Here is a 7,500-nt window from a genome sequence, read left to right as displayed (position 1 = left end):
TAGGCTTTTGCATTGTTGTATCTGGATGGGTCGCTTTTTACACTTCGACTCATCCAGTGAGTGCACCTGCCAATTTCACGTCGATATGCTGTACTGCATTGGGATCAATATTTTTTGTAATATAATGTTTGATGCCACTCTTTAGGGGCTCAACCAGGAGCTCAGAAACAGGTCCCTGCAGGGTGGGCTGGTAGGACAAGTCTCTGCGCTGTCTATTACTGATTTTATACACCCAACAGCACGAGATTTCACTTCGTTAAAGTATTGAAAGGGGACGGACGGACGGACACATTAATCTATTGCAGGCTGGTACACTCAGTTTACAACTTCGCTTCTACCAGTATAAAGGTTTTTTGAGCGATGACCTCCAGAAGTATAGTTGAATATTGATTGTTTTATACATCTGAATGTGCGAGAGGTCTTTCCAAGCATGGCCTACCACCATATCACCCTGAATGCGCCCGATCTCGTCTGAGCTCGGAAGCTAAGCACGGTCGATTCTGGTTAGTACTTGGATGGGAGACTGCCTGGGAATACCAGGTGTTATAGGCTTTTGCATTGTTGTATCTGGATGGGTCGCTTTTTACACTTCGACTCATGCAGTGAGTGCACCTGTCAATTTCACGTCGATATGGTGTACTGCATTGGGATCAATATTTTCTCGTAAAATAATGTTTGATGCTACTCTTACGGGGCTCAACCAGGAGCTCAGAATAAAGGTTTTATGCGCGATGACCTCCAGAAGTATAGTTGAATGTTGATTGTTTTATACATCTGAATGTGCGACAGGTCTTTCCAAGCATGGCCTACCACCATATCACCCTGACTGCGCCCGATCTCGTCTGATCTCAGAAGCTAAGCACGGTCGATTCTGGTTAGTACTTGGATGGGAGACTGCCTGGGAATACCAGGTGTTATAGGCTTTTGCATTGTTGTATCTGGATGGGTCGCTTTTTACACTTCGACTCATCCAGTTAGTGCACCTGCCAATTTCACGTCGATATGGTGTACTGCATTGGGATCAATATTTTTTGTAATATAATATTTGATGCCACTCTTTAGGGGCTCAACCAGGAGCTCAGAAACAGGTCCCTGCAGGGTGGGCTGGTAGGACAAGTCTCTGCGCTGTCTATTACTGATTTTATACACCCAACAGCACGAGATTTCACTTCGTTAAAGTATTGAAAGGGGACGGACGGACGGACGGACGGACACATTAATCTATTGCAGGCTGGTACACTCAGTTTACAACTTCGCTTCTACCAGTATAAAGGTTTTTTGAGCGATGACCTCCAGAAGTATAGTTGAATGTTGATTGTTTTATACATCTGAATGTGCGACAGGTCTTTCCAAGCACGGCCTATGACCATATCACCCTGAATGCGCCCGATCTCGTCTGATCTCGGAAGCTAAGCATGGTCGAGCTTGGTTAGTACTTGGATGGGAGACTGCCTGGGAATACCAGGTGTTGTAGGCTTTTGCATTGTTGTATCTGGATGGGTCGCTTTTTACACTTCGACTCATCCAGTGAGTGCACCTGCCAATTTCACGTCGATATGCTGTACTGCATTGGGATCAATATTTTTTGTAATATAATGTTTGATGCCACTCTTTAGGGGCTCAACCAGGAGCTCAGAAACAGGTCCCTGCAGGGTGGGCTGGTAGGACAAGTCTCTGCGCTGTCTATTACTGATTTTATACACCCAACAGCACGAGATTTCACTTCGTTAAAGTATTGAAAGGGGACGGACGGACGGACACATTAATCTATTGCAGGCTGGTACACTCAGTTTACAACTTCGCTTCTACCAGTATAAAGGTTTTTTGAGCGATGACCTCCAGAAGTATAGTTGAATGTTGATTGTTTTATACATCTGAATGTGCGAGAGGTCTTTCCAAGCATGGCCTACCACCATATCACCCTGAATGCGCCCGATCTCGTCTGATCTCGGAAGCTAAGCACGGTCGATTCTGGTTAGTACTTGGATGGGAGACTGCCTGGGAATACCAGGTGTTATAGGCTTTTGCATTGTTGTATCTGGATGGGTCGCTTTTTACACTTCGACTCATGCAGTGAGTGCACCTGTCAATTTCACGTCGATATGGTGTACTGCATTGGGATCAATATTTTTTGTAATATAATGTTTGATGCCACTCTTTCGTTGCTCAACCAGGAGCTCAGAAACAGGTCCCTGCAGAATGGGCTAGTAGGACAAGTCTCTGTGCTGTCTATTACTGATTTTCTACACCCAACAGCACGAGATTTCACTTCGTTAAAGTATTGAAAGGGGACGGTCGGACGGACGGACACATTAATCTATTGCAGGCAGGTACACTCAGTTTACAACTTCGTTTCTACCAGTATAAAGGTTTTTTGAGCGATGACCTCCAGAAGTATAGTTGAATGTTGATTGTTTAATACATCTGAATGTGCGACAGGTCTTTCCAAGCATGGCCTACGCCCATATCCCCCTGAATGCGCCCGATCTCATCTGATCTAGGAAGCTAAGCACGGTCGAGTCTGGTTAGTACTTGCATGGGAGACTGCCTGGGAATACCAGGTGTTGTAGGCTTTTGTATATTTGGATCTGGATGGCACCCTTTTTACACTTCGACTCATGCAGTGAGTGCACCTGTCAATTTCACGTCGATATGGTGTACTGCATTGGGATGAATATTTTCTTGTAAAATAATGTTTGATGCCACTCTTTCGGGGCTCAACCAGGAGCTCAGATTAAAGGTTTTATGAGCGATGACCTCGAGAAGTATAGTTGAATGTTGATTGTTTTATACATCTGAATGTGCGACAGGTCTTTCCAAGCATGGCCTACGACCATATCACCCTGAATGCGCCCGATCTCGTCTGATCTCGGAAGCTAAGCATGGTCGAGCCTGATAAGTACTTGGATGGGAGACTGCCTGGGAATACCAGGTGTTGTAGGCTTTTGCATTGTTGTATCTGGATGGGTCGCTTTTTACACTTCGACTCATCCAGTGAGTGCACGTGCCAATTTCACGTCGATATGGTGTACTGCATTGGGATCAATATTTTTTGTAATATAATGTTTGATGCCACTCTTTCGGGGCTCAACCAGGAGCTCAGAAACAGGTCCCTGCAGAGTGGGCTGGTAGGACAAGTCTCTGCGCTGTCTATTACTGATTTTATACACCCAACAGCACGAGATTTCACTTCATTAAAGTATTGAAAGGGGACGGACGGACGGATGGACACATTAATCTATTGCAGGCTGGTACACTCAGTTTACAACTTCGTTTCTACCAATATAAAGGTTTTTTGAGCGATGACCTCCAGAAGTATAGTTGAATGTTGATTGTTTTATACATATGAGTGTTCGACAGGTCTCTGCAAGCACGGCCTACGACCATATCACCCTGAATGCGCCCGATCTCGTCTGATCTCGGAAGCTAAGCATGGTCGAGCCTGGTTAGTACATGGATTGGAGACTGCCTGGGAATACCAGGTGTTGTAGGCTTTTGCATTGTTGTATGTGGATGGGTCGCTTTTTACACTTCGACTCATCCAGTTAGTGCACCTGCCAATTTCACGTCGATATGTTGTACTGCATTGGGATCAATATTTTTTGTAAAATACTGTTTGATGCCACTCTTTCGGGGCTAAACCAGGAGCTCAGAATAAACGTATTCACGAGCGATGACCTCCAGGAGTATAGTTGAATGTTGATTGTTTTATACATATGAGTGTTCGACAGGTCTTTGCAAGCACGGCCTACGACCATATCACCCTGAATGCGACCGATCTCGTCTGATCTCGGAAGCTAAGCATGGTCGAGCCTGGTTAGTACTTGGTTGGGAGACTGCCTAGGAATACCAGGTGTTGTAGGCTTTTGCATTGTTGTATCTGGATGGGTCGCTTTTTCCACTTCGACTCATCCAGTGAGTGCACCTGCCAATTTCACGTCGATATGGTGTACTGCATTGGGATCAATATTTTTTGTAAAATAGTGTTTGATGCCACTCTTTCGGGGCTAAACCAGGAGCTCAGAATAAACGTTTTCACGAGCGATGACCTCCAGGAGTATAGTTGAATGTTGATTGTTTTATACATATGAGTGTTCGACAGGTCTCTGCAAGCACGGCCTACGACCATATCACCCTGAATGCGCCCGATCTCGTCTGATCTCGGAAGCTAAGCATGGTCGAGCCTGGTTAGTACTTGGATGGGAGACTGCCTGGGAATACCAGGTGTTGTAGGCTTTTGCATTGTTGTATCTGGATGCGTCGCATTTTACACTTCGACTCATCCAGTTAGTGCACCTGCCAATTTCACGTCGATATGGTGTACTGCATTGGGATCAATATTTTCTCAAAAAATAATGTTTGATGCCACTCTTTCGGGGCTCAACCAGGAGCTCAGAATAAATGTTTTATGAGCGACGACCTCCAGAAGTATTGTTGAATGTTGATTGTTTTATACATCTGAATGTGCGACAGGTCTTTCCAAGCATGGCTTACGACCATATCACCCTGAATGCGCCCGATCTCGTCTGATCTCGGAAGCTAAGCATGGTCGAGCCTGATTAGTACTTGGATGGGAGACTGCCTGGGAATGCCAGGTGTTGTAGGCTTTTGCAATGTTGTATCTGGATGGGTCGCTTTTTACAATTCGACTCATCCAGTGAGTGCACCTGCCAATTTCACGTCGATATGGTGTACTGCATTGGGATCAATATTTTTTGTAATATAATGTTTGATGCCACTCTGTCGGGGCTCAACCAGGAGCTCAGAAACAGGTCCCTGCAGAGTGGGCTGCTAGGACAAGTCTCTGCGCTGTCTATTACTGATTTTATGCACCCAACAGCACGAGATTTCACTTCGTTAAAGTATTGAAAGGGGACGGACGGACGGACGGACACATTAATCTATTGCAGGCTGGTACACTCAGTTTACAACTTCGTTTCTACCAGTATAAAGGTTTTTTGAGCGATGACCTCCAGAAGTATAGATGAATGTTGATTTTTTAATACATCTGAATGTGCGACAGGTCTTTCCAAGCATGGCCTACGACCATCTCACCCTGAATGCGCCCGATCTCGTCTGATCTCGGAAGCTAAGCAGTGTCGAGCCTGGTTAGTACTTGGATGGGAGACTGCCTGGGAATACCAGGTGTTGTAGGCTTTTGCATTGTTGTATCTGGATGGGTCGCTTTTTACACTGCGACTCATCCAGTGAGTGCACCTGCCAATTTCACGTCGATATGGTGTACTGCATTGGGATCAATATTTTTTGTAATATAATGTTTGATGCCACTCTTTCGGGGCTCAACCAGGAGCTCAGAAACAGGTCCCTGCATAGTGGGCTGGTAGGACAAGTCTCTGCGCTGTCTATTACTGATTTTATACACCCAACAGCACGAGATTTCACTTCATTAAAGTATTGAAAGGGGACGGACGGACGGATGGACACATTAATCTATTGCAGGCTGGTACACTCAGTTTACAACTTCGTTTCTACCAATATAAAGGTTTTTTGAGCGATGACCTCCAGAAGTATAGTTGAATGTTGATTGTTTTATACATATGAGTGTTCGACAGGTCTCTGCAAGCACGGCCTACGACCATATCACCCTGAATGCGCCCGATCTCGTCTGATATCGGAAGCTAAGCATGGTCGAGCCTGGTTAGTACATGGATTGGAGACTGCCTGGGAATACCAGGTGTTGTAGGCTTTTGCATTGTTGTATGTGGATGGGTCGCTTTTTACACTTCGACTCATCCAGTTAGTGCACCTGCCAATTTCACGTCGATATGTTGTACTGCATTGGGATCAATATTTTTTGTAAAATACTGTTTGATGCCACTCTTTCGGGGCTAAACCAGGAGCTCAGAATAAACGTATTCACGAGCGATGACCTCCAGGAGTATAGTTGAATGTTGATTGTTTTATACATATGAGTGTTCGACAGGTCTTTGCAAGCACGGCCTACGACCATATCACCCTGAATGCGACCGATCTCGTCTGATCTCGGAAGCTAAGCATGGTCGAGCCTGGTTAGTACTTGGTTGGGAGACTGCCTAGGAATACCAGGTGTTGTAGGCTTTTGCATTGTTGTATCTGGATGGGTCGCTTTTTCCACTTCGACTCATCCAGTGAGTGCACCTGCCAATTTCACGTCGATATGGTGTACTGCATTGGGATCAATATTTTTTGTAAAATAGTGTTTGATGCCACTCTTTCGGGGCTAAACCAGGAGCTCAGAATAAACGTTTTCACGAGCGATGACCTCCAGGAGTATAGTTGAATGTTGATTGTTTTATACATATGAGTGTTCGACAGGTCTCTGCAAGCACGGCCTACGACCATATCACCCTGAATGCGCCCGATCTCGTCTGATCTCGGAAGCTAAGCATGGTCGAGCCTGGTTAGTACTTGGATGGGAGACTGCCTGGGAATACCAGGTGTTGTAGGCTTTTGCATTGTTGTATCTGGATGCGTCGCATTTTACACTTCGACTCATCCAGTTAGTGCACCTGCCAATTTCACGTCGATATGGTGTACTGCTTTGGGATCAATATTTTTTGTAAAATACTGTTTGATGCCACTCTTTCGGGGCTAAACCAGGAGCTCAGAATAAACGTTTTCACGAGCGATGACCTCCAGGAGTATAGTTGAATGTTGATTGTTTTATACATATGAGTGTTCGACAGGTCTCTGCAAGCACGGCCTACGACCATATCACCCTGAATGCGCCCGATCTCGTCTGATCTCGGAAGCTAAGCATGGTCGAGCCTGGTTAGTACTTGGATGGGAGACTGCCTGGGAATACCAGGTGTTGTAGGCTTTTGCATTGTTGTATCTGGATGGGTCGCTTTTTACACTTCGACTCATCCAGTGAGTGCACCTGCCAATTTCACGTCGATATGGTGTACTGCATTGGGATCAATATTTTTTGTAATATAATGTTTGATGCCACTCTTTCGGTGCTCAACCAGGAGCTCAGAAACAGGTCCCTGCAGAGTGGGCTGGTAGGACAAGTCTCTGCGCTGTCTATTACTGATTTTATACACCCAACAGCACGAGATTTCACTTCGTTAAAGTATTGAAAGGGGACGGTCGGACGGACGGACACATTAATCTATTGCAGGCTGGTACACTCAGTTTACAACTTCGTTTCTACCAGTATAAAGGTTTTTTGAGCGATAACCTCCAGAAGTATGGTTGAATGTTGATTGTTTAATACATCTGAATGTGCGACAGGTCTTTCCAAGCATGGCCTACGCCCATATCACCCTGAATGCGCCCGATCTGATCTGATCTCGGAAGCTAAGCACGGTCGAGTCTGGTTAGTACTTGCATGGGAGACTGCCTGGGAATACCAGGTGTTGTAGGCTTTTGTATATTTGGATCTGGATGGCACGCTTTTTACACTTCGACTCATGCAGTGAGTGCACATGTCAATTTCACGTCGATATGGTGTACTGCATTGGGATCAATATTTTTTGTAAAATACTGTTTGATGCC

General features: G+C 45.3%; 12 non-coding genes and 5 pseudogenes across 12 annotated transcripts in view; all 17 read left to right on the top strand.

Moving 5' to 3' along the window:
- Positions 1-6, top strand: part of LOC142925915 (5S ribosomal RNA) — a 119-nt gene extending 113 nt beyond the window's left edge. The window contains exon 1 of the ribosomal RNA XR_012942838.1: positions 1-6. This exon is cut by the window's left edge and continues 113 nt beyond it. This is a non-coding gene — a ribosomal RNA (5S ribosomal RNA).
- Positions 7-433: 427 nt separating this feature from the next.
- Positions 434-552, top strand: LOC142928412 (5S ribosomal RNA; annotated as a pseudogene).
- Positions 553-804: 252 nt separating this feature from the next.
- On the top strand, positions 805-923 carry LOC142928542 (5S ribosomal RNA; annotated as a pseudogene).
- Positions 924-1,358: 435 nt separating this feature from the next.
- On the top strand, positions 1,359-1,477 carry LOC142926397 (5S ribosomal RNA). Its single transcript, XR_012943322.1, has one exon. It is a non-coding gene; the product is annotated as a 5S ribosomal RNA (ribosomal RNA).
- Positions 1,478-1,904: 427 nt separating this feature from the next.
- On the top strand, positions 1,905-2,023 carry LOC142928284 (5S ribosomal RNA; annotated as a pseudogene).
- Positions 2,024-2,454: 431 nt separating this feature from the next.
- LOC142928266 (5S ribosomal RNA) lies at positions 2,455-2,573 on the top strand (annotated as a pseudogene).
- A 252-nt stretch (positions 2,574-2,825) lies between these two features.
- Positions 2,826-2,944, top strand: LOC142925897 (5S ribosomal RNA). The gene has a single exon (XR_012942820.1). It is a non-coding gene; the product is annotated as a 5S ribosomal RNA (ribosomal RNA).
- Positions 2,945-3,375: 431 nt separating this feature from the next.
- Positions 3,376-3,494, top strand: LOC142926950 (5S ribosomal RNA). The gene has a single exon (XR_012943874.1). It is a non-coding gene; the product is annotated as a 5S ribosomal RNA (ribosomal RNA).
- Positions 3,495-3,746: 252 nt separating this feature from the next.
- Positions 3,747-3,865, top strand: LOC142927414 (5S ribosomal RNA). Its single transcript, XR_012944338.1, has one exon. It is a non-coding gene; the product is annotated as a 5S ribosomal RNA (ribosomal RNA).
- Positions 3,866-4,117: 252 nt separating this feature from the next.
- On the top strand, positions 4,118-4,236 carry LOC142928727 (5S ribosomal RNA). Its single transcript, XR_012945037.1, has one exon. It is a non-coding gene; the product is annotated as a 5S ribosomal RNA (ribosomal RNA).
- Positions 4,237-4,488: 252 nt separating this feature from the next.
- Positions 4,489-4,607, top strand: LOC142926483 (5S ribosomal RNA). Its single transcript, XR_012943408.1, has one exon. It is a non-coding gene; the product is annotated as a 5S ribosomal RNA (ribosomal RNA).
- A 431-nt stretch (positions 4,608-5,038) lies between these two features.
- Positions 5,039-5,157, top strand: LOC142926374 (5S ribosomal RNA). Its single transcript, XR_012943299.1, has one exon. It is a non-coding gene; the product is annotated as a 5S ribosomal RNA (ribosomal RNA).
- A 431-nt stretch (positions 5,158-5,588) lies between these two features.
- LOC142927793 (5S ribosomal RNA) lies at positions 5,589-5,707 on the top strand. The gene has a single exon (XR_012944717.1). It is a non-coding gene; the product is annotated as a 5S ribosomal RNA (ribosomal RNA).
- A 252-nt stretch (positions 5,708-5,959) lies between these two features.
- LOC142927413 (5S ribosomal RNA) lies at positions 5,960-6,078 on the top strand. Its single transcript, XR_012944337.1, has one exon. It is a non-coding gene; the product is annotated as a 5S ribosomal RNA (ribosomal RNA).
- A 252-nt stretch (positions 6,079-6,330) lies between these two features.
- LOC142928726 (5S ribosomal RNA) lies at positions 6,331-6,449 on the top strand. Its single transcript, XR_012945036.1, has one exon. It is a non-coding gene; the product is annotated as a 5S ribosomal RNA (ribosomal RNA).
- A 252-nt stretch (positions 6,450-6,701) lies between these two features.
- Positions 6,702-6,820, top strand: LOC142928725 (5S ribosomal RNA). The gene has a single exon (XR_012945035.1). It is a non-coding gene; the product is annotated as a 5S ribosomal RNA (ribosomal RNA).
- Positions 6,821-7,251: 431 nt separating this feature from the next.
- Positions 7,252-7,370, top strand: LOC142927968 (5S ribosomal RNA; annotated as a pseudogene).
- Positions 7,371-7,500: the final 130 nt, after the last annotated feature.

Source organism: Petromyzon marinus, chromosome 23 (assembly GCF_048934315.1).
Source record: "Petromyzon marinus isolate PM22_M1 ecotype Great Lakes invasive population chromosome 23, UKy_Petmar_22M1.pri1.0, whole genome shotgun sequence".
NCBI lineage: Eukaryota > Metazoa > Chordata > Hyperoartia > Petromyzontiformes > Petromyzontidae > Petromyzon > Petromyzon marinus.
Note: the sequence above shows the minus strand (reverse complement) of the source record. Positions and strands in the feature narration are given on the sequence as shown.